Source organism: Sturnira hondurensis, unplaced genomic scaffold, assembly GCF_014824575.4.
Source record: "Sturnira hondurensis isolate 20B ecotype Veracruz unplaced genomic scaffold, ASM1482457v3 Scaffold0006413, whole genome shotgun sequence".
NCBI classification, from domain to species: Eukaryota; Metazoa; Chordata; class Mammalia; order Chiroptera; family Phyllostomidae; genus Sturnira; species Sturnira hondurensis.
The window spans coordinates 51,187,716-51,209,889 of NW_028079044.1; the positions used below are offsets into that span (position 1 = coordinate 51,187,716).

At 55.3% G+C, this 22,174-nt stretch overlaps 1 protein-coding gene across 1 annotated transcript in view; it reads right to left on the reverse strand.

Annotated features, from left to right (window-relative positions):
- Positions 1-19,258, reverse strand: part of FAM135B (family with sequence similarity 135 member B) — a 166,907-nt gene extending 147,649 nt beyond the window's left edge. The window contains exon 1 of the mRNA XM_037048598.1: positions 18,758-19,258. The gene's annotated coding sequence lies outside the window, so the exon portion shown is untranslated. The remainder of the gene's footprint in view (positions 1-18,757) is intronic.
- Positions 19,259-22,174: the final 2,916 nt, after the last annotated feature.

The following is a 22,174-nucleotide window of genomic DNA, read 5'->3' on the forward strand; positions in this document are numbered from 1 at the left end:
GGAAAGTATGCGTGCGTTCACATGCAGAGAAAGCAAATATCCCCGAATGCTAGCAACTGCGAAATCTAGTCCGGAAAATGAATGGATGCATCACACCTTTCTTCAACGTTTCTGCGTGAGTGAACATGTTCATAATAAAATGTTTGTCCCATAGCCTCCCTGTGGGATGCACGGGACCTGGCAGGTATCATGACGCGGAGGCACTTTGTACGTGAAAGCGATTTTTGCTTTCGCTACCTGGTGAGATTTCCATCCCTCTAACACTTTTATTTACATGTGTCAGGGAGATAAAATGAGGAGAAGAAGTTTATTGTGCCTTCTGCCTCCTCAGCTCTCCACGGTGCATGTCCAGGGACAGAAGGAAGACTGCACAGTGAACTAACACAGGATTTTCAGTGCACTTGTCCCGAACAAGCCAATGTCATTGCGATCCCACCTCGATTACGGTCTTTCTTCTCTTCCTCTCGCTCCTCCTTTCTCTTTTCGAATAAAGTGTTGAAGTTTATATCGGTATTTAAGTTTGCCCATTAAACTCCAGGGACCTCATTGCGGCCGCATCTTTTACTTGCTCAGCCCCCTCTTAAACTCCGAGAGTCAAAATAAACAATACAAACATGATAAGGCACTCTAACTGAAAATCAGAACAGTTTCCTCGCAGCGGGAAGAGCGCAGGGAAACAAAGAGCAATCAGACTCCTGGAATTAAGGAACCACATGACAAGGGTGAAGAAGGAACCCTCACGACCGATGGGGTGGCGGGAGAGGCAGGTATGGGGGGGCCACTTTCTACTTAGGGGAGTGAATGGACAGGGGGACTCTGTTTCCTAAAGGAGGAACTTGGACTGCAGGAAGGCGAGTAAGGCGGGGCTTGTTGAGTGTGGGATGCCTTGAAATGTGCTTCTAGACAAGTCTGGTAGGTTTCGGGGGTTTCGGAGAATAATCGAGCAAGGTGTAGATACACTGCAAACCGATGGAGAGTAACTGAAGTTGAGGTTAGGTGAGAACACCCAGGTTGGTGTTTGCCATGAAAACGTCACAGGACCAGAGCCCACGCCAGAGAGACACCCGGCATTCAGGACGTGAGCGGAGAAACGGAGGGAAGACGGACCCCGGGAAGGCAGAAGCTCAGCAATACAGGTGGGAAGGAACCAAGAAAGAGAGGAGTTAGCCCACACCAGGGAAGAGAAGCGGTTCATGGAGGGAGGGCCTGGCCAGTGTGGCTGCTCGAAGGTCATCCCTCCGAGGACGAAAGAGTGAAATGGCTGCCATGAGTTTAGCAATGAGAAGACAGCCCGGTGTGACGAGGACACTGGATGTGAGGCATCGGCAACAACGAGGGCAGACAACCTTGTTAAACTGGTCGTGAAGGGCAGGGGAGAGAACGGGAGCAGGAAGAGGCACGGGGTGTGTTGTGCATGGTGTGTGTTTGTGCATGCTTTGTGTGCCTGTGGGTTTCTGTATGTGTGTTGTACATGCGTTGAGTGTTTGTGGTATGTGTGGTATGTGTGATGTGTGTACACAGTTGTATGCATGTTGTTTCTGTGCTGTGTATTGCATGTGTGGCAGGTATGGTTTGTGTCTGTGTGCACAGTTGTGTGTGTGACGTGTGTTGTGTGTGCATGGCATGCGTGGTACATGTGGTGTGTTTTGTGTTGTTGTGTGTTCCGTGCATGTTGTGTGTCCTGTGCTGTGTGTGTGTGTGTGTGTGGCTTCCCCCAGAAGCCTGGACTGCGTGCATGTGGTGAGCCAGCCCCACACTCAGAAAGGCTCAGGCCTGAGCTTGGGTGGGATACCTTCTCTCTGCCGACCGGCTGGTCAAAGCAGGCCTGGTGACTCAGGCCACCGGGGTTCTTCCCTGAAGACAAAGGGAGGAGCCCATTCATTCAAGGTTCACACGGAATCCTGTGCGTCCAGGACGGAGCATGTGGGGATCGGCACAGCTGTTAATGTGAATGACTACAGTTTCGAGAAGTGAGAAGAAACTGACATGGATTTAATTCTTCTCAGCGTGAAACCTTTGCACCTTTTGTTCCACATAAGACTGCGATCATATGGTCAGCTTCTCTCATTGCTACTTAGAGACAAATCCAGTCGGACAATCTGCAACTACGTGAGAATCAATACCGACCTCACATCCAGCCGGGCACAACCTACAGGCGGCCCCCCTGACTCGTCACCAGGGAGCAATCCTTGAAAACATCTCACATCCCCGCACGTCCTGCGCTCGCTTACCCCTCCTTTGCGGACCCCCAGTGCCCAGAGAACGCAGCATGGCACCCCAGTGCGCCTTACACGGCCCTCGGCTGTAAAGCCCCTGCCCCTTCCCCCCACGGGCCCGCACTCGACAGTATATATAGTTATATATACAGAACTATATATACCGGGGAGGTCTAAATCCGTACAACCGTTCCCTTTCTAACTGCTTCCTGAAACGGAACAATGCTCCAGAGTCAAAGCCACTGCCTGAACCAGATTCAGTCTAATGTCTTTTAAAGCAATTTCCTGAAGACTCTGGACACTGAAGGTGGCTATGCGAGCCGATGAGGGTAACAAACACACAGGCAAGTCCCGGTGTGCAGCCAGGAGACCGGCCACCGCCAGCGCCGTTAAAGACCAACAGCAAAACCAAACAAGGAGAGAGGTGCTCTCGACCAAGCGGTAGTCATTTTTGCGTTATTTCTTTTATTCCCTACCAAAAACTGGGGGTGGGGGTGGGGCAGGCAGAGACACAGAGTGAAAGCTCCTTTCTACCCAATTGTGATGGCATCATTTTAATTCCGCCTGAGCACGTGGAATTGTGCATACAACCATAAACAGAATGAGCTCCGTCAACAACAGGCCAGCCACGGCGAGGCTTCACTACCAACAGCCTTGGCACAGACGTGCTGGGCACGTTTCACAACAATTGGTATTTCAGGTTTTTGTTTCCTGCTTTATTTGACTTGATCAGCTTTTCTCAGGTGAAATTTGGCAGATTTAGGACCTTTCTGTGGGTTGCAGAGCCCAGGCCTGCTCACCGGGAAGCAAAGTCAGGTCCAGTTCCTCCTTCATGGGGCACAGAGTCGCATTTGCCCTGCGGACAGCAAGGTGCCCCGTGTTCCCCGGGCACTGGGCAGAGGGGGCTGTAGATGGCGGAGCCCGGAGTGAGGACTTGGAACCCCATCCCAGCCCAGCTCCACCACAACGGAGGGACCCCGGGCCAGTCAGGCACCCCCCGAGCCTCAGGTCCTCTGCTGCAAATAGACTGGCAATGCCGCCTCTCTCACTGGCTCCAGGGACGAACGACCGAAGGTCAAGGGGTGACTGCAGAGACCAGCACATCCTGGGACTCCCTATGGCTCCCTCTTCGAATGCGCGTCTTGTTTCTGCACTGGAAAGGTGCCCACTCATGAGGGTCTGGCTGAGGCGCTGAAGACGGCCCCGGGGCGTCCCGGCCTCCACTCCTTGGAACGGCATGTCCTTGGCACACAGGGCCACACAGCCGGCCTCCCCCTCACTCGTGCAGTCTTGTCCGACGTCCTCGGACCAGACACAGGGCCCTGACCACTCCATCAGGTTAGCACCTTCCTGTGCCCTCTGCCATGTTTACTTCTGCCATTCTTCTTATTCGTTTTCTTTTTAAATCTCTGACCCCTCCACTGAGTCGGGGGTCTGTGACAGGGAGGGCTCGTTTGTTCACTCTCTGTCCCCAGGGTGTTGACCAGTATCCCCCGTCCAAGTGACAACAACCTGAAGGGAATGCACACGTGTCTCAGAAAGTGAAAGAAGCCAGTCCGAGAAGCCTACCTATTGTGTGACCACAACCATGCGACATTCTGGAGAGGGTCCCACTGCGGAGACGGCCAAGAGGCCAGGGGTTGGCGGGGCCTGGGTGAGGGGAACAGAGCAGGCGGAGCCCCGGGGAAGTCCGGGCTCTGAACGTGTCACGTGTGACCCTGTCGCAGCGGAGGCCCATCCTCACCCAGTCGTCCAAACCCACAGACCATCCACTGCGGGGGGAACCTGAAGTGAACTGTGGACTTCGGTGATTGGAACGTGTCGGAGCGGGTGTGTCAAACGTAAGAGACGTCCACTGGGGGACCGGGTGCTGACCCTGGCGGAGGCGTGCCTGTGGGGGGCCGGAGTACGTAGGAAACCTCTTCACTTTCTGCTCAGCCTCGCTGTGAACCTGAAACTGCCGTAAAAATACAGCCTACTGACAACAAGCAAACGAAACCCGGTCTCCCTCCTAGTGTGGGGGTTCCTCCTGGCCCTGGCTAGTCAGTCCGCCACAGAGCCCAGAAATTATTTTAAATGAAAACTCTGATCCAGCCACCCCGCCACCAGGAATGCCTCCCCAGTGATGCGGTGGCCCACCGCTGAAGCCCTCTGGGCAAAGAGCCGGCAAACGTCCTTCCCTCCGGCAGGATCAGGCCCACCCCTGGGCCAGCCGTCTGGGTCAGGCCTTCTGCATACATTTAAGGGCTAAACTGCTCCCTCTGCCTCCCGAAGCTGTGGCCTGTACGTTCTCTGCAAAATAGAGACAGACTAAGGGCCGCCCCGACGGGACAGGCGCCCCACCCCAGGCGTGTGAGGAACAAGGGGTGAAGCAGCGTCCCCCGGAGCAGGGCGCCCTCCAGATGAAACGCAGTAACGCACGGCAGTGCCCCACATCACACCCGCTGAAAGAAGTTCAGTGAACTTGGGCATTGGGAGGACGATAACAGTGATCACGAAGGTGATAAGTGTATCTCCATGTCCTCAGAGCTGCACTTGGCCCAAGAGACGGGCCGCAGCAATGCATTCTGGGTGGATAAATGAACTGAATTCCAGATCCTTTATTCTCAGCACTAAATTATAAAGCGCTCTGAGGTCCCAGCCCAGAATAACATACATGAAATGGCGATGTCACTCTGGACCTGCTCTTTCCCCCCGAATGACCGCTAAAGTATGGCCCCTGGAGCTCGCCCGCTTAGGCAGGCCCTGCGCCTGCTGGAGAGAGTCTGGAGACAGCCCGGAGCAGGGACACCCCCAAGGCAGTTCTCAGCGGGACCAACTGTGCAGGCAGGACTGGGCTAATAATAAACAAGGCTAAACAATGCGGCTCCCAGATGGATCTGGTGGCCTGTGGGGCCCCTGGGCGCTGAGCGCTGGATTGACCATTTCATCTTCCTGCGGCATATCCCTGGGGCCTCTCTGGGGCCCGGTAAGGGCTGGAGAACAGTGAGTGTCCATTCACAGCTGGTGCTGAGCTTGGAGAACCTGGCTTGGCGATCAGCTCTCCTCCTGTGCTGGCAGCTCCCAGGGAAACCGGAGCCTCAGCCTTCTGACCCATCTGGTTCCAGTACCTGTGCTGGACTCAGTGGGCTCACCCGAGTCCTGTGGGCTGTGGCCTTCCGGTTGTACAAGAAAGCCCTAACTGAATAATGAAATGTGACGAACACTCCCTGGACACCAATGGTATGAAAGCCCTGGGGACAAGAATGGGCCATGAAGTAGATTTGGTCTTCAAACTGCCCGCAGTCGAATAGGAAAGAAAAACACACTGACAGATCCTTCTACTAAAAGAGAGAATGAAATCAAGTACCAGTGAGAGAAATAAAGGGGAAAAAAGAGAGGTCCAGAGAAAGAATGGGAGAGAGAAAAAGAAATTGTTTCTAAGTGGAGAAAGCTCAGCAGGAGAAAACAGCAAGATTTATGTCTCCATCCCTTTCTCATTTTCAACATGGGGAAGCAGCAAGGGACCACGTTCAAGTTCACCCTGTGCTGTGAGCATTCGGGGGTACCTCTAAAGGGTAGCCCAGCCCCAGGGCAAGGGCGTGGGAACCAGGTGGACCTTGGCTGGAATCTGGGTTTGGAGACTCTTCATCTGTGTGATTTTGGGTCAGCCACCCAGTCTCTCTGCACTTCAGAAGCTGCATTTGTGACAAGGGACTAGTGGGGACACTGTCACTTTTATTGTCTGTTGTGAAAGCTTTATCTGTTGTGAAGACAACATAAGAAAGTCCACACCCAGTGGCCAGCTAGGGGAAAGCGTTCGCCTGCTCGTTGAATGAATTCATAAATAAAAGAGTGCTCAAATGAGTTGTCTGGAGGAGAAAAACACAGAGAAACTACTGCCTGTCGTTTCTGGCATCTCCTTACTCTGCCCGCTGGAAAAATATACGTTCTGGGAGAGAGGGACCAAGTCTGTCTCAGGCTGCACAGCGCCCCCAGCAAGGAGCACGATGCTTGGCACATAATTTGTACTGGAGGAAATTTCCTTTACAACCTGATAAACCAATCTTTCTCAAGTCATTTGCTCTAGGTCAGGCATTTTGCTAAGCGCTATGCAGGCAGCTGGCCTATTATTTAAGCGCCCAGGCGATTGCGAGAAAAGCAGTCGGGGTCTCTCCGTTCTCCAGGTGAGGAAACGGACTCTGAGGAAGCTTAAACAGGTTTTCCAAGTCAGAGCTAGCAGTGACTGGCAGAGTGGTGTCCGGGCCAGCACTGTCCGAAGCTAAATGCTCTCCTTGTTACCTTAGGCCCCTCGGTCGGCACGTCACCGCTGGGTGACGTGTCGGGGCGGGTGTGGGACGCAGCACAGACCAGCAGGGCAGGGTCCCGGCAAAGCGCCGACGGCTGCTCCATCCTGTGAAGTGGACCAGAGCTCAGACGGGGAGCGTGCAGAGTGGCTGTGGGAGTCCAGCCCTTTGAGCCTAACTCCACGCTGCCAGCCTGGCTGCCTGGCTCCAAGCCTAGCCAGCCTCTGCTCTCGCCCTTCCACGGAATGGCAGCCCCTCCACTCGGTTATATTAGCCTCCTGCTCTGTCCCATCCAATCCAGGGTCTGTGCATGTGCCCTCCCCTGGCCACTCTGGGTATCCACGCTGGAACAGCCAGCTGCCAGAACCCCAGCCTCACCACGGACTGAGCATCTGACTGGGTGGGGGCCGTGGCTGACTTCCCAAGGGTGCTGGAATAGCCAGACATCGGCAGGGGACAAGGTTAGCAAGTGAAGTCCCCACCCCAGCAGAGCTCAAAGTCCGCAGGAGAATGTGAAATCCGCTGGTTCTATGACGGACGTGCGTCTGCTCAGGCCAGGCGATCGGCAGGGGAATGGGTGGTCCGTTCTGTGCCAGAGCTCATGCTTAACGGGTGACAGAGAGATGCAACAGAGATTCTCAGACTGAAGGTGGGGGGACAAATGCCATCTCGGCAGAGGGAGCATGACCGTGGGTTGTGGAACTGACCCCTACCTCATCCCCAAAGGTGTGAAGGAGGGACATGGTACAGAGGGTACATCCATGGTGTGGAAAAGGTCAGGGGACAGAGCAACAGGGGGGAGGAGGTTCAGAGGCAGAAAGGGTCTCAGAAACCTGCTGGAGGACTGCCCTTCGCCCTTGACGGCTGTGGGATTCTGGAGAAAGAGGCTCCCGCCTGGACTGGTCTGATAAGTACGTGACCTCTGCAGCCACATGGGGCCCAATACCAGGCTGAGGAGAACCCCAAGCTTGGTTCAATGTTCTTTTACCATCTTGATAGAAACAACGGGTTTCACTTCCATTTTGCACTGGGCCCGGCAAGTTACACAGCTGGTCCCAGGTTCCTTAGTAATAATGGCAGCTCACAGCTCAGAGTGTTTGCAGCATACAAGCCACTGTTCACATGTTCTCACATATTGGTTCACTTAACGAACACCCCATCAGGTAGGGATAGTGTTATTTCCATTCTCTGGAGAGAGAACTCATGCCTACGCAGGTTAAGAACCTTGGCAAAGGCCAGATTAAATCCAGTTAGCCAGCTTGCGAGTCCATCCTTCTGTCCACTCGAACTGGGTCCCTTCATTCTACATTTTCACCATCAAGTAGAAAGCCCTGGATAGCCATGCTTTGACAAACACTTTTTTATCGTTTCCATCCACTGACCAGCTTCCACCCATCCATCCACCTGCTCACCCCGCTACCCGCCCACCTGCCAGCTCAGGTATCTGCTCATCCACCCATTCATCCACTCAGTCATCCATCCACCCACCCACCCACCCAGTCATCCATCCACCCACCCACCCACCCAGTCATCCATCCACTCATCCATCCACCTATCTACTCATCACCCATCCATCTACCTGCTCATCCATCTGTCTACCCACCTGCCATTCATTCATTCATTCATCCATCCACCTATCCACCCACCACCCATCCATCTATCTGTTCATTCATCCATCCACTCAGCTTGGTTTCAATGTTTTTTACCCTATTGATAAAAATAATACCAGTTTATCTACCCATCCACCCATCCACCCATCCACCCATCCACCCACCCACTTACCCATTCATCCCACAATTCAATAAACTGCATTTTCCTTTGGTGTCCTACAAAACCCAAGCCTGCTTAGGTGCTTAGATTAATTTTGGTCCAATGAGACTGTGTTTCAAGCACCATGAATAGAAAGTTGAAAACTACTTCACAGGCCTCTATAACCAAGATGAACCCAAGTTCATCTGCAAAGGAGACGTCCAGCCTGACGCACCTGCTCCATCGTGGCTGGGACTAAGCCTCCCAGTCACAGGCAGCCACCAGGGGCCAGCCCGGCCTCAGGTCCAACTTGAAGGGAGATGCATCTCCAAGTAACATATTGATTTTAAGTTACATCTACTCACTGGATTTTGAGTAAACGTATCCAGGGGGACGCTCCATTAAACCATACAAACGAAGAAGAAAAGACAGGTCTGGAATCGCAGGCAATGCGTTTTCTTGCATTTTGGTTCAAGGTAGTCAATTAAGTATGAAGGAGAAAAGCTTCAAACATCTAAAATGTTGATCATTTCCCTGAAGGAGGCGGGAGCACACAGACCGCCCCACCCAAGCAGGCTCCTGAATCCGTACAGCGTCTTTCCTGCGAATTTCAGGACCAGTGATGCGGGAGGCAGACCTGGCGGGAAGGGCCGGCAAGCGCGCCCCTCTTCACCCCTTTCCTATCTCAAGTCAGGCAAAGCGCACTCGCTCCCCAGGTGCACACCACTGAGTGGTTAAAAGCCACCTACTTTTGACTGGATAGTTTTTGAGTTTTGTTTCGCTTTTACAACAAATGGCCGAAGTTGAAACGCTCTTCACCAGGGCCACCGACAGGGAGGCCAAGAAGAACTACGGGTCCAAACCAGACGGATTTGGGGTCAGCTTTGACCTTCCACCCTCGCTGGCTGCAGGACCGTGACCAAATCATTTCCCCTCTCTGGGCCTCGATCCCCTAGCTTTCCATCCACCTGCTCACCCCGCTACCCACCCACCCTCCCTCATGGGAGCCCTGAATGAAGAATGAGTAAAACTAGCACCAGAGAAAGTACTTACTACGGCCACTATCACATAGTAGGTGCTTAGAAAGAGCCCCCCTCACCCGCACAACGCCGCAGAGTCCAGCGCCAACCGGCCATAGAGGGTTTCTGACCTCTTTTCGTCTCCAGCGCCCACGTGCTTCTGAAGGGAATCTCATTCTATTATCGGAAGCAATTACATTAATATTCATTTTATTCTCCCAAAAGGCAAACACAGGCTGGCACATTAAAATACCGAGCTTGCTATTCTACCTTTGAGCACGAGATTCTGATGATAATCTTATCTCTAAATATTTCCTTTAAACAAACTAAAAAAAGAGCAATTTAATCTCAGTGCATTTTGTATTCTGGTAAAATCAACAGGATTCCACAAACCCCCAGGTCCCGCCGTCCTCTCTTCCCACTTCCCGCAGGGGTACCTCAGCCATGACAGTGCACCCAGAAATAAAGTTTCCAGAAAACTTGTACCAAACCCTTAAAATGGCAAGTACTTTTATATTTAACTGTGGCCATTTCCGATGTAACTTCTTTTGGAACTTCTACTCCCCGCCTGGCCTCGGCCGAGTTCACAGACCATCATTTAGATTTTCCTGATGAGGAGTCACCGTCACATGTGAGGGCGAGTTACTGTTTAGGGCTGTCGAGCCACGGCACCACCGTGAGTCCTCCAGCACGGACATCTCCAAAGTCCCTGCACCCGTGACCCCGGCGTTCGACCCAGGAGGGCCCCTGGTCCACCCCATGGGGAGGGTCCATCCGAGGAGGAGCCTCACCCAACCCGCTCAGTTGTCACAGCAGAATGAAAGCCTCACCAGCCTCTTAGCCAAGGAATGCAGGCTCATCTTTAATCAGAATAAACACCGATTCATCGACTACCGGGAGCCAAGCATTACAATGGACTTTATCGATTAATTTTTTTCATTAGATTGTCATTCAAACTCCCTAATGGATTGCCCATTATGATGGCCTCAGAGTTACAGAAACTAAGGTTGGGACAGGTCAAGTGCCATACAATGACCTAGAGAGAAAGCAGGGTGATGTCTGGGTTATGGGGGAAGAGGACCACACAGACTGGAGCCAGGAGGGGGTCCCCAAAGAGGAGCCAGTGCAGGAGAGATGGGGGAGACCTCAGTGGCCAGAGCCTTCCCCGGAAGCACAGAATGACCACACCGGGGAGAGGCAGCGCAAGCTGGGAGAGGCGGCCGAGGTCCACGGCGGGTGGGGAGGAGTGTGATGTGTGAGTGCAAACCCTGGTACAAGCTGAGGCGGGGCTGGCCCAGGTGCCGCAGGGTCACGGAGCTCAACCCGGAAGGCCTCCAAGACAGGGCGGGACCTGTGGGGGGACGAAAACCAAGACCCAGGCGCCAGCATGGTCGCTGAGGAGCAGTGGCTTGCTCATCGGTGACAGAAGAACGAGAGGCCAGTGCGGGGCAGGCCAGGCTGGCAGATACCAATGTGGCTGGCACCCCACTGCCACCCGACCGGTGGTGCTTTAAGGGACGAGCCAGAGAAGGGGGTGCCAAATCGAGACGGGAATCAGCAGTAGGGCCCTTGGGTTCCAAGCCTGGAAAAGCTTAGGGCGACCTCTGCATAGCATATTTTTGTGACTCGCTTGGGGCGTAGACATTCAGAACGTGGCATGCCTGAATGTCATCGTCCCAAGGCAGCAGCTGTGGGGAAATTCATTTGTCTTAAAGGGAGACTAGGAGGCCCAGATGGAAAACCAATGAAAATGCGGTGGACACGACTGATGTCCAGCCCTGAACGCCACTGCCCACCCAAGGCTGGTGTGCCGTCGCTCTGTGTGTCACTCCACTGCATGTTGGCTGGTGACCCATCACTGCTCTGGTCTCCCCAAAATCTTCCTCAACTGAAAGAAGCTGCCCTGCCCAGAAATGCCTGAGTGGGGCTGCCTCTCAGGCTCAGGTTCAGAGCCATGAACTTGCCTCAGGCCAGAGAACACGTGAGGGGCCTTGTACACCAGGCCCCTGGCAAGGTCAGGCTTGGACAACGTGAGGCCGCACCCCTAGCCATTCCCATCTTCTCCCTGTGCTCTCTGCCTTCCCCAGGGGTTCTGAGACCCTCAAGAGAGCAGCGCCCCCTCGGCCACTTACACAGGAGCCCCTTCAGGGTCCACATCTCAGGAGGGAGGACGCAGCCCTCCCTCTCATACCACAGATGGGCAGAACCACTCCACAGAGGCCACGTACCCCTATCACTCAGCCAATGAAGGTCAAATGAGGGTGCCCTGCCAAAGGGGCTTCCCTGCATGTAAGACTTTCAGTTTTGTAACTGGAACAGTTCCCCCAAAACACGTGGGTCACTCCACCCAGAACCGAGATTTAATCCCAGGTCGGTCTCCGTCTAGACGGTGCTCTTTCATTTCCATGAGAGGTGCCTAGTGTATTCTGCACACCTGCTACATCGGTTTCACCAGAGGCCATGCTGCCCCGTGGGGCGCAGCGGGCAGGGGGGCTGCAGGCTGCGTGCACCCCACTCCGAGAACAGGCATTCTGAGGCAGGGGCCAGGAGAGGCCTCATGGGACCCACAACACCCTCTGATCCACGGTATTTTTTTTAAAGCATGACTGTAGATCTCATTAGATGCTTCAAGGGATCCTTGAAATAATCAAGGTGAAGAATAACTGCCCAAAACATTGCCATTATCTCTGGATTAAACCGAGCAGCAGGCCGCTGCACTTACGTGTCCTGCTTGCGGCCCCGCCCCGAGCTGTTTCCCAGCAAAGGGCCAAACACCCTTCTCTGCATTCGCCAGAGCTCGGCAGGCAGGAGCCGGCCACTGCGTTCCTCAGGCTGTCCCCAGCCTCGTCCCCAGGGGGAAATGTCCCTTTCATTTAATTGAAAGACATTTGTCATGGTTGGCTGGAAAGAGAGGACGGACAGACTGTTCCGGGAGAAGGTGCAGCAGCAGCCAAGGCCTCGGTGCGTCTGTCCCTGAGCTGAAACCCTCCCTCCTGACCAGGGGCTCCCGGAGCACTGGCACGGGCCTCCGCTCATTTAACTAATTGACACCATGCACCCCATTACTGGAGATCTCTGGCATTACTTCTGCCGTACGTACTTGGAGGAAAATTATTTGCACGCTCATGGAGGGTGCGGACTCCCAGGAAGCTCACCAGCCCACGGAGGAGACAGCCGATAAAAAAGGAAATGAGTGCTCCGTCATAGCGTTCAGACACAAATGTGGCAAAGAATGAGGCAAAGCAGATGCAAGCAGGCTCTGTGGCTGGGGGCTGGGAGGAGCCCCCGGGGGGCCTCTAGGAAGAGGAGACCTGAAGGAAGAAGCTCTTCTGAGCTTGACCGATATCTCTAGTTCCCTAAAATGAACACAGATGTCCTCAGTGAGTGAAAGCTCTTCTTCCGAAAAACAGAATCCATCGTTTCCCCCTTGAAATCTGTTCTGCCCCGTGTCCCCAGGCCAATGAGCGTGAACAAGGCCAATCCATCAGATCCAGTCACCGAACTCAGAGGCCTCCTTGGTCCCTCCTTGTTTTTCGATGCAAGATGTTGAGTCATCCACTACTTCCCAACACTCCGCTGCCTTTGTATTCTTCAGGTGCGTTCTGTTGTCTTCATCCCCGTCACCTTCGCCCTGGCTGGGGCCGTCACCACCTCCGTCTACCTGTACTTCCTGCAGCAGCTTCCCACCGAGTCTCCCTGCCTCTCCTCTTACTTCCCCCCAAGCCACTCTAGTCTCCAAGCTGCCTCCAGAAGCCCAAACGCCTATCTGTACCCATCATCTCCCAGTTTGAGATCCTTCCACTGGTGGACTAAGCTGGAGGCATCACACTCCCTGGCATCGAATGACACTACAAAGATACGGTCATCAAAAGAGTGTGGTACCAACATGGGAACAGACACACAGACCAGTGCAGTGGAAGAGAGGGCCCAGAAATAAACGCACGCACGTTCGGTCAACCGATGAGCAGAGGTGCCAAGGCTATGCAATGAAGAGAACATCGTCTCTTCAATAAATGGTGTGGGGAAAATGGGTATCCACACACAACGGAGTCAAACTGAACCATTAGCTTAAGCCATGCACAGAAATCCACTCACCATGGATTAAAGGCTTAAACACAAGGCCTAAAGCTAAAAAACTAGGAAAACGAGGAAATGCCCCTTGCCATCGTCTTGGTGAGGATTTTTTTTTTTAATATAAGGCCAAAAGCACAGGAAACAAAAACAAACAAACAAATGCCGCTGCATGAAGCTAATAAGCTTCTGCACAGCAAAGGGAGCGATCAACAGGGTGAAAAGGCACCTGTGAAATGGGAGGGAGGATTTGCAAACCATATATCCGGTAAGGGGGTTAATGTCCAAAATTTGTAAGAAACATACAACTCCATATGAGTAAAAGAGACCCGGCAGAAAAACAGCCAGTCTGTGGTCAGACACATTCCCAAAGCAAACACGCAAACAGCCGCCAGGTGCCGGGAAGGATGCTCAGCATCACCAGCCATCAGGGAGACGCCAAATCCCATTGGGGTATCACTTCACACCTGTCAGGATGCTTAGTGTTAATTATTTTTTGTAAAATAAATATCGGTGAGGATGTGGAAGACAGGCATCTCTAGTCCATTGTTGACGGAGGTATAAATTGGCACAGTCATCATGGAAAACAGGATGAAGGTTTCTCAAACACTGAAAATACAGCTGCCGTGGAACTCGGCAATCCCACTTCTGGGCACCCATCCGAAGCAACCGACATCCAGTCTCACAGAGACCGGGTTCCTCACAGAGACGCCCATGCACATCTTACCAGGCGAGACGTGGCCACAGCCCAGCGGTCCCTCAGCGGGGCAGGGGACTAAAGCGCGGTCTGCACACACAGTGGTATGTCACTCCGTCTTAAGAAGTCCTGCCATTTGTGACAAGGGGGAAAGTGGGCCTGTTCACCATTGACTCTCAGGGTCTGGCAGGATGAGTGACGCACAGCAGGCTGCTGGCTCAGAGTCCCCGCCAGGGCACAGCACCAGGCACCCGAGGCAGAGGGCCCCAGGAAGAGCCCTGGGCCCTGGGGCCAGTTTCCGCAGCTATGCTGAGAGGTACCTCCCAGCTGGGTGGAGCAGTGGACCAGGGGGTCAGGTGAGCACAGCTCCGGGACAAGCAGAGGTGACATAGAGTGGTCAACACCCCACTACGTCCCAGGGTCATTTCCGACATGCTGGTCCTCCAGACTGCAGACAGTTCCAAAAAGAACAGAAATTTGGAGGTAGAGCTATGGGCCTCAGGTGTATCCAAGTGCAGAGTGTAGGCCAGAGATGAGCGCAGGACAGCCTGAGGGCTGCAGATGGAACCCCAGTGAGGAGCGACGCAGATTGGTGTGTGGACACACAGAAAAGTGTAGCAGGGCTGCTGACACCATCCCACACAGGGATGGGTAGAGCAACTGCGGCCCAGAAAGGTAAGGAGGCCAGGGCAGCAGGCCTGCGAGCAGGCGGTGTCGGAACTCGCGGGAGGACTCAGTTCCCGGAGCGAAATCTTTAGCTTCTTGTACTCCCCGTGCCGTCTCACAGAAGGGGCTGTTGGTAGGGGGCTACGGCTCCCTTCTTAGTTCTTTCTCTCTCTCAGAGGTAGAGAAAGTAAAGGGAGAAAGTGCACTGGGGCATTTCAAAAACTTCTGGAGTCTGTTATTGGCCACTATGTCTAATTTATAATTTGGAATTCACACATGTCATGTGCTCAGTGGCAGGCATGGCACTTTTCCTAATGTGCATCTTCCCAGCCCATCTCGAAAGGCCATTGTCACGGAGTCCAGATGAGGCAGGTAGCCGCCGAGCGAGCAGAACGACTGGCTGAAGCCCACGCCGAGCCGGGAAGCAGAGCAGCCAGGGTTCACCGCCCATCCGTCTGATGCTGCGCTCATCAGACAGGGGGAGTTTGCTCGCTTTTTTAGGACAAAAAAAAAAAGAAAAAGAAAAACAAAGAATTTATTGGCTAGAGTATTTTGCAGTTTGTGAAATTTCTTGTACTGCCTGTGCAGCCATTCCGGCCCTCGGCCACTGGGAGATGGTGTTACCTGCCACATTTCCCGAACGAGGAAACTGAGGGACAAGGAAATCAAGCGTCCTATGCCCAGGCCCCCTCAGAGCCAGGACCCGAGCCGAGGCTTCCTTCGTCCACCCTTTGTGCTTTTCCATCGCACTGGGCTGAACTCAAGGAAGGGAGAGCAGGGACACGCATTTTAAAGCTTAAAATCCTCCATCAGATGCTTTCAGCAAATGTTACACGAAGGCCATTCCACACCGGATTACAGTCGTTCCAGAGCACCCAACCCACTTGAAAGAAAGTGAGCATTTGAAGGCAACACATGCATTTTTGTTTTCCTTCCTCCGCTCCAGTGGGCAGGCCCTAACCGTGCAACCAGCCCCGCGAGCACCTTCCGGGCCTACAGGGCGTTCCGAGACCGGGGCGGTGGCTGGACTAGCCCTGTGCACGCCTGGCCTTGCGCAGGTGGGCATGTGCCAGCTGCTGGGGCCACAGCCACAGAAGAATGGGGCTGCTCCTGTCCTCAGGACATATGAACTCTAGAGAGGGGGCAGGCCTGGGTGCAAGCAATGCCAACACAACACAGCAAAAGTTGTCACAGAGCAGGTCCGTACAGCTCTGGGAGCAGAGGAGAGAGAAGCAGGAAGGCTTCCTGGAGGAAGGGGCAGGTGAATTTGGTTCATGAAGGGAAATGAGAGTTGGTCATTGTGGGGAGAGACCAACGTGACAAGAGCAGGGTATGAAAGGGCAGGACACACTGTCAGCTAGTCCTGGCTCCATCCAAAATTGAGGTCCCCTTGGCAATCACGTCGAGCCATAAGCATTCGGTCCAACTGGGCCAACACCTGGTGAACATCTGGCCTTACAGAGCTCGTTGTAGGAATGTGAGTCCTGCCCACAAGGAGGTCACCGTGTGCCCTGGGTCCCCGCTGGGTCACCCCAGTGAGCCCCAGGGTGTGCAGCTCCTGTGGACACTATCCGATGCTTAGCCTGGCCCCGGCAGAACAGACCCCGAGTTCCCAGACTAGAAAACTGCGTTTGACGGCAAAGCCCTTGACCTTCACCATTTGTAAATAAGGGTGATGACACACTGTGTTTCCCTGACAGAGACCCCTTCCTATCTCTCTGCAGGGACCCTGGGGCCAGCCCAGTGTTCCCACTGTGAGTCCCTGGCCAGGGTTTCTACTCCCTCTTTGTAGCTGAGGCCTGTGTATCTGAGGAACAGAGTTTCTCCAAAAAGAAGGATGGTGCCTTCTACCTGCAGGGCACTTAGGTTTTGAAACCCATCCATCACCCCACCCACTGGACTGTCACCCTAGCAGGCNAGGGGCAGGTGAATTTGGTTCATGAAGGGAAATGAGAGTTGGTCATTATGGGGAGAGACCAACATGACAAGAGCAGGGTATGAAAGGGCAGGACACACTGTCAGCTAGTCCTGGCTCCATCCAAAATTGAGGTCCCCTTGGCAATCACGTCGAGCCGTAAGCATTCGGTCCAACCGGGCCAACACCTGGTGAACATCTGGCCTTACAGAGCGTGTTGTAGGAACGTGAGTCCTGCCCACAAGGAGGTCACCGTGTGCCCTGGGTCCCCGCTGGGTCACTCACACTGCAGTGAGCCCCGGGGTGTGCAGCTCCTGCGGACACTATCCAATGCTCAGCCCGGCCCCGGCAGAGCAGACCCCGAGTTCCCAGACTAGCTGAGAACTGCGTTTGACGGCAAAGCCCTTGACCTTCACCATTTGTAAATAAGGGTGATGACACGCTGTGTTTCCCTGACAGAGACCCCTTCCTATCTCTCTGCAGGGACCCTGGGGCCAGCCCAGTGTTCCCACTGTGAGTCCCTGGCCAGGGTTTCTACTCCCTCTTCGTAGCTGAGGCCTGTATATCTGAGGAACAGAGTTTCTCCAAAAAGAAGGATGGTGCCTTCTACCTGCAGGGCACTTAGGTTTTGAAACCCATCCATCACCCCACCCACTGGACTGTCACCCTAGCAGGCAAGCTGCCAGTATCATTAGTGTCCCCATCCTACAGATGAGAAAAAGGAGTCCCAGGAGGAGGAGAAGCTCAAGGTCACATGGCAGGTGTGGGACGAGACCAGAACTCAAATCCGCGCTTTCTCATCCTTTCTCCGCACCTTCCCATCTGACTGAACACAGTCATATCTCCTCATTACGACACAAATCCCAGCTGGAATGCTGGTCAGCCCACATGCCCGCCGGCTACAGCATAAATTAAAAGCCCAATTAAAGAACACGGCCCTTTAACTGGGACTTACCACCATCCCCAGAGGCCAGGGTACAAAGAGAGAGCCCTGTGGAAATCAATGGCTGCCCCTCCTAGAAACCGCCCAGAGACCCACTTACCCACAGGCGACAGCCTCGAGACCCGAATTCTTCTCCTGACTTGACCTCCCTTCTCCACCATCTTCTGGAGCCCAGGGCACCACTGGGCTGGGTCTGGGACCAGCCCTTGGCCCCTGGCTCTGGCCTGCAGCCCAGGCTGACAGTTCATCCCTCCACATGGACAGCCCAGGTGCCTCTCGGCACTGACACATCTCTTAGTGTCAAGAGCACCCCAACCCGACGGAGAGCAAACCTCCCTAGTTCACCAGAGAACCGGAGCAGCGTCCTCCAGCTCTCTGAAAGTGGAATTGTTGGCTAACGGCCAGAGTTCTGGGGTGGCCACGGAGATGAAGGGTGTCATTATAGCCCATGTGGTCTTGTTTTGCTTGCAACAGCATGGGTGGAGGTCACTGGACCCAAGGTGAGGAGAAGGGAGGGGGCGTCCTGACAGCTAGTTTATAATGTTATTCCCATTCTCACCCACCCCTCCAGCCAACAGCAGCAACAGCATAAACACCAGGGATACCCCGGGGTCCCGAAATGGTGATAGTTCCCACTTTCCTGGTCTAAACAGCCCTCCAGTTGCTGGGTCTGAGGCTGACTGGACAGACCACGGGCTGCTGTGAGCTCCGGCCCCAGCCCATGTCATAGCAGAGCTGCAGTAACCACCCCCCTCCTGTCCCCAGCTAAGCCACAGCAAAAACAGGTCTCTGGGTCAGCCCGGATCACAGAGAATCGGGACCACCGCCCCCTCCGCCCCCACCTAGTCTTCTAAACGGGAAGCAGGTTCAAAGGCTGGTAGAACCTGCTTGCCCAGGGTCTGGACCAGCTCCCTCAGCCTCCACCTGGGACTTCGGTGGGGACCACCTCATCAACCCCAGGTCTCCCACCTATGGCATCAGATTCAGACCCTCCCCTTCGTCCTCTCAAGCCCTGTCCAGATGTGCCCCGACACCAAAGGACAGAGAGATTGGGGAGATCCAAGGGGATAAACCACATTTCGCGGCGGAATCCCTGTTGAGTAACAGAAAGCCGTCCAACTAGCAGCCACGCTTCCAGAAACGTCGCCGCCACCGAGGAGTTTCGCAGCTGCCCACCCCGGAGTGCTCTCCCTACCTGTCTCCCACCGCAGGGCTCCCCTCTGGAACCTCCTGGGCTCCCGCTCCTGGGTCCCTCTTGCTCCTCTTGTCACCTTCGCCAGCCGCCAACACTCGCAGCTGCGGTGGGTGGCCCGCGGAGTCCCGGGCACCTGTGAGCTGGGTCTCAGGTCCCCTGGCAGCGAGGCTGCCTGGAGGGGGAGCGAGAGGATGCTGCCCTCGCCTCGGCCGCCGCCGTGGTGCTGATGCCGTTGCTATGGTTATGGAACTCCGCAGCTGCCCCCTCTCGGCGCAACAGCTGCCCGGCCGCGGCCTCCGGGCAGCCCGGGCCAACCCGCCCGGAGGCAGCACAGTGGATGCGGGGACGGTAGCGGAGTCGCCGGCACCACTGCCAAATAGAAACTGCTTGTGTCTGCGCTAGAGACTGCCTGCGGGCTCTGCTCACTTCGGCGCCCTTGCTCGTCTCCTTCCCCCGCCGGGACGCGCCAGACCCCGGCGCAGCGCGCAGCGCGCCCTCGCGGCCTGGGGAGCGCGCCCCGCCGCTGCCCCCGCTGTCGCCNGGCGAACCCCGCCCGCGCGCCCGCTCGGCCTGTGGCCTGTGCGGGGCGCCAGCGGCCGGCCCGACGCCCACGCGCCTCGCTGGCCCGCCGGGCCTCGAGCATGCTCAGTCTCTGCGTGGGGGTCGGGAGTCGCCCGCCTGAATTAGGGGATTAGGTGCAGCTAAATGTAAATGGTCCTTCTAGACCCCTGGGGTGGGGAGGCTAACCCCCACCCTGTGGCTGGGGGAAGGGTGTTAAACTTTGAAGAGGGGCTCAGGGGCGACCCAGCAGAGAGAGGAGCCTCAGGCTCTGCCCCAGCTCAGAAAGGGTGAAAGCCCCACGGGATCTGTACACCCAGGACAGTCAGCTGTGCCTGCCAGCCAACCGACAGACCCATCACTTCCTGGTCACCTACTTCCCCCTGGGCTGCGGGGGTTCGGAGATGCGTAAGATTCCATCCGTAGTGGAGAGAAGGTTGAGCGGGGTTCAAACGGCAAACAGCTGCTGAGCTTCCTTCACCAGACTTTGCAGGCAGAGCGTTCTCCAGCTCCTGCCATCACTGTTAGGATGGTCTCTGGCACTCGAGAAAACAGCCTCAGAGAGGGGGCTTGGGGACCACAGCCCCAACCGGTAGCCAGGAGGCACCCACAGCCCAGTAAGAGATGCAGATCATTAGGAAGCAATTGCAATCATGTGACTGGTCCTAATCGAATTGGAGAGGGGATGGGGAGGTAATCAGGGAAGGACACCTGCGAGAGGAGGCAGGAACAAGCAAGGGGGGCAAGTGAAGGACAGGGAGGAGGATCCTTGCAGAAGGAGGGGCCCTGGCCTGCAAGCCCAGCTGCGGGTGGGGGTGGGCCAGCCGGCAGGACTGGGTTTGATCCACACTGGAAGTTCAGCACAGCTGGGGCAGAGTATGAGGATCGCAGGGTGGCAGCACTCATTCAGGGCCTCAGAGCCAGGGAGGGGGTTGGAACTTGACCTTGAGCACAACAGGACAGTCTGGGTCAGCATTACAGGAAGGTCCCCGAGGTCCAGGTTGCAGCTGGGGGCGGGATGCCACTAAAGCTGTTAGTCCGGGCGTCGTGAGGAGGTGTACTGCAGTGGGGGGGNGGGGGGGGGGGGGGGGGGGGCAGGGACCGGCCAGGCCTTGGACAACACAGGTGCTCAGTGGTTGCGGAAGGGCAAATAAGTGAGTGCTCGCTTCTCCACGGAGAAAACGGGCGCCCTTCTTTCACAGTGTGAGTCCTTAAAAGGCTGTCGGAATCATAGGACGTTTATTTTGCTGCTAACGTTGCATTTCCATGCAACCACACTTTCGAAAGTCAGCACCAGTCCCCCAAATCTTCCTCTGCCGTTGCTAGTCCCCAGCTGCGGGGAGACGCGGCTGGAGCGCAGGCTGTGCGTTGGGACATGTTTCAGTCGCCCAGATAAGAGGCCTCCAGGATGTGTCGCTAAGTTTAGAGCAAAGGGCAGAAGAGCGCTCCTAAGAAGGTAGCTAACTCTGCGGAAGAAGGCGGAGACAGGCATGTATGCATGTGACCTGGCTGGCGTCAGCGTAAACAGGCACTGGAGAGACTTGTGGGGTGGGTGTGAGCCATGGACAGGGGCTGGGCGGACAGCCGGGGGTGCAAGGTCTGGGTGGGAGTGAGACTTTTCATCGTACATTTTTAAGAAACTTTTTATGTTTGAACCAGAACTTTATTGTACAGGTACATATAGATAATGTATTGCCGCCCATGTCTAGAATCTTAATGAACCTTGAGATGACCTCTGGTGAAACATGCAACCTATTCCCCATGGCCACGTCCTGCAATGTACTCCCCCCAGCCCTGCCAGACCTTTGCGGCAAAGCACTGTCGTGGCTTATCACTGTGAAGCCTCCCCTTCCTTCCCTGCTGTGCGCATGGACTGGAGGTGACAAGACAAGGAAGAAGGACAGGAGCCTCCAGGGTCCAGGAGCACCGATGTCAGCACGAGGGAGCCATGCAGACGGGACTTCTGTGTCAGGACCCAGGGGTCTTCACCGTGGCGGCAGTCACCAGTCTGTGGTGGCCCACAGGGCACCCATACCCATCGGCCGTCCAGCTGGAGTGATACCCTGTGGGCCCGGGGAGTCCTCAGCCATGCCCTCCTCACGGACGGGCCCCGTGCCGTGCCCCACTCCAAACAGGTATGTTCTGGGCCCCACAGGGTGAGGTTCTGAGCAGCCCAGAGCTGCTGGAGGTCTGGAAGCAAAGGCCCTGCCACTGCCCAGGGTGGGTGGGGCCCTCCACTGCCCCTGCCCTCCCGGAAAATGACCCACCAGCCGTTGAACCCCTCAAGTCAGAAAGCTGGCATCATCTGAGGCTTTCTGGCCCCTCTGTCTCATTCTCTCCACCACTCTCCCCTCCCACTCATCCAATCAAATGCCTCCTTCTGCCACGGCCACCACGCCAACAGCGTCTGCAAAGTCATCTATCACAGGGCCCCCACGAGAGAGGTAGGGAAGGACAGAGTTGACAGAAACAGGTGTAAGCATGCCTTTCTGCTTCGAGGTGAGCCTCTGGAACAGGGTCTGGTGCCACTGGAAGGTGACACCCCGTTTGAAAGAGCCGGGCAACACAGCAAAGCACCGGGTACTCTGGCCAAGTTGAGTCCTGGCGTCTGAGCTCACCCCCCACAGGGGCCAAGCGGGTTCGGGGGCAGGGATGGGGTCACAGCAGAGCGTGCCAGCGTCTTCCTGCAGAGAAGGCAGGTTTTCAATGGTGACATCCTGTGGCAACAAGAAGCAACTGCCATGAAATGCTTACCAGACTCCCGTGAGCAGGAAGACCGTGGGGGCCCGTTCTTTTAGAACAGCTGGGAGAAGCCCGGCCCCCGAGAAAGAAAACTTCACTGCCTGCCGACAGAACAGG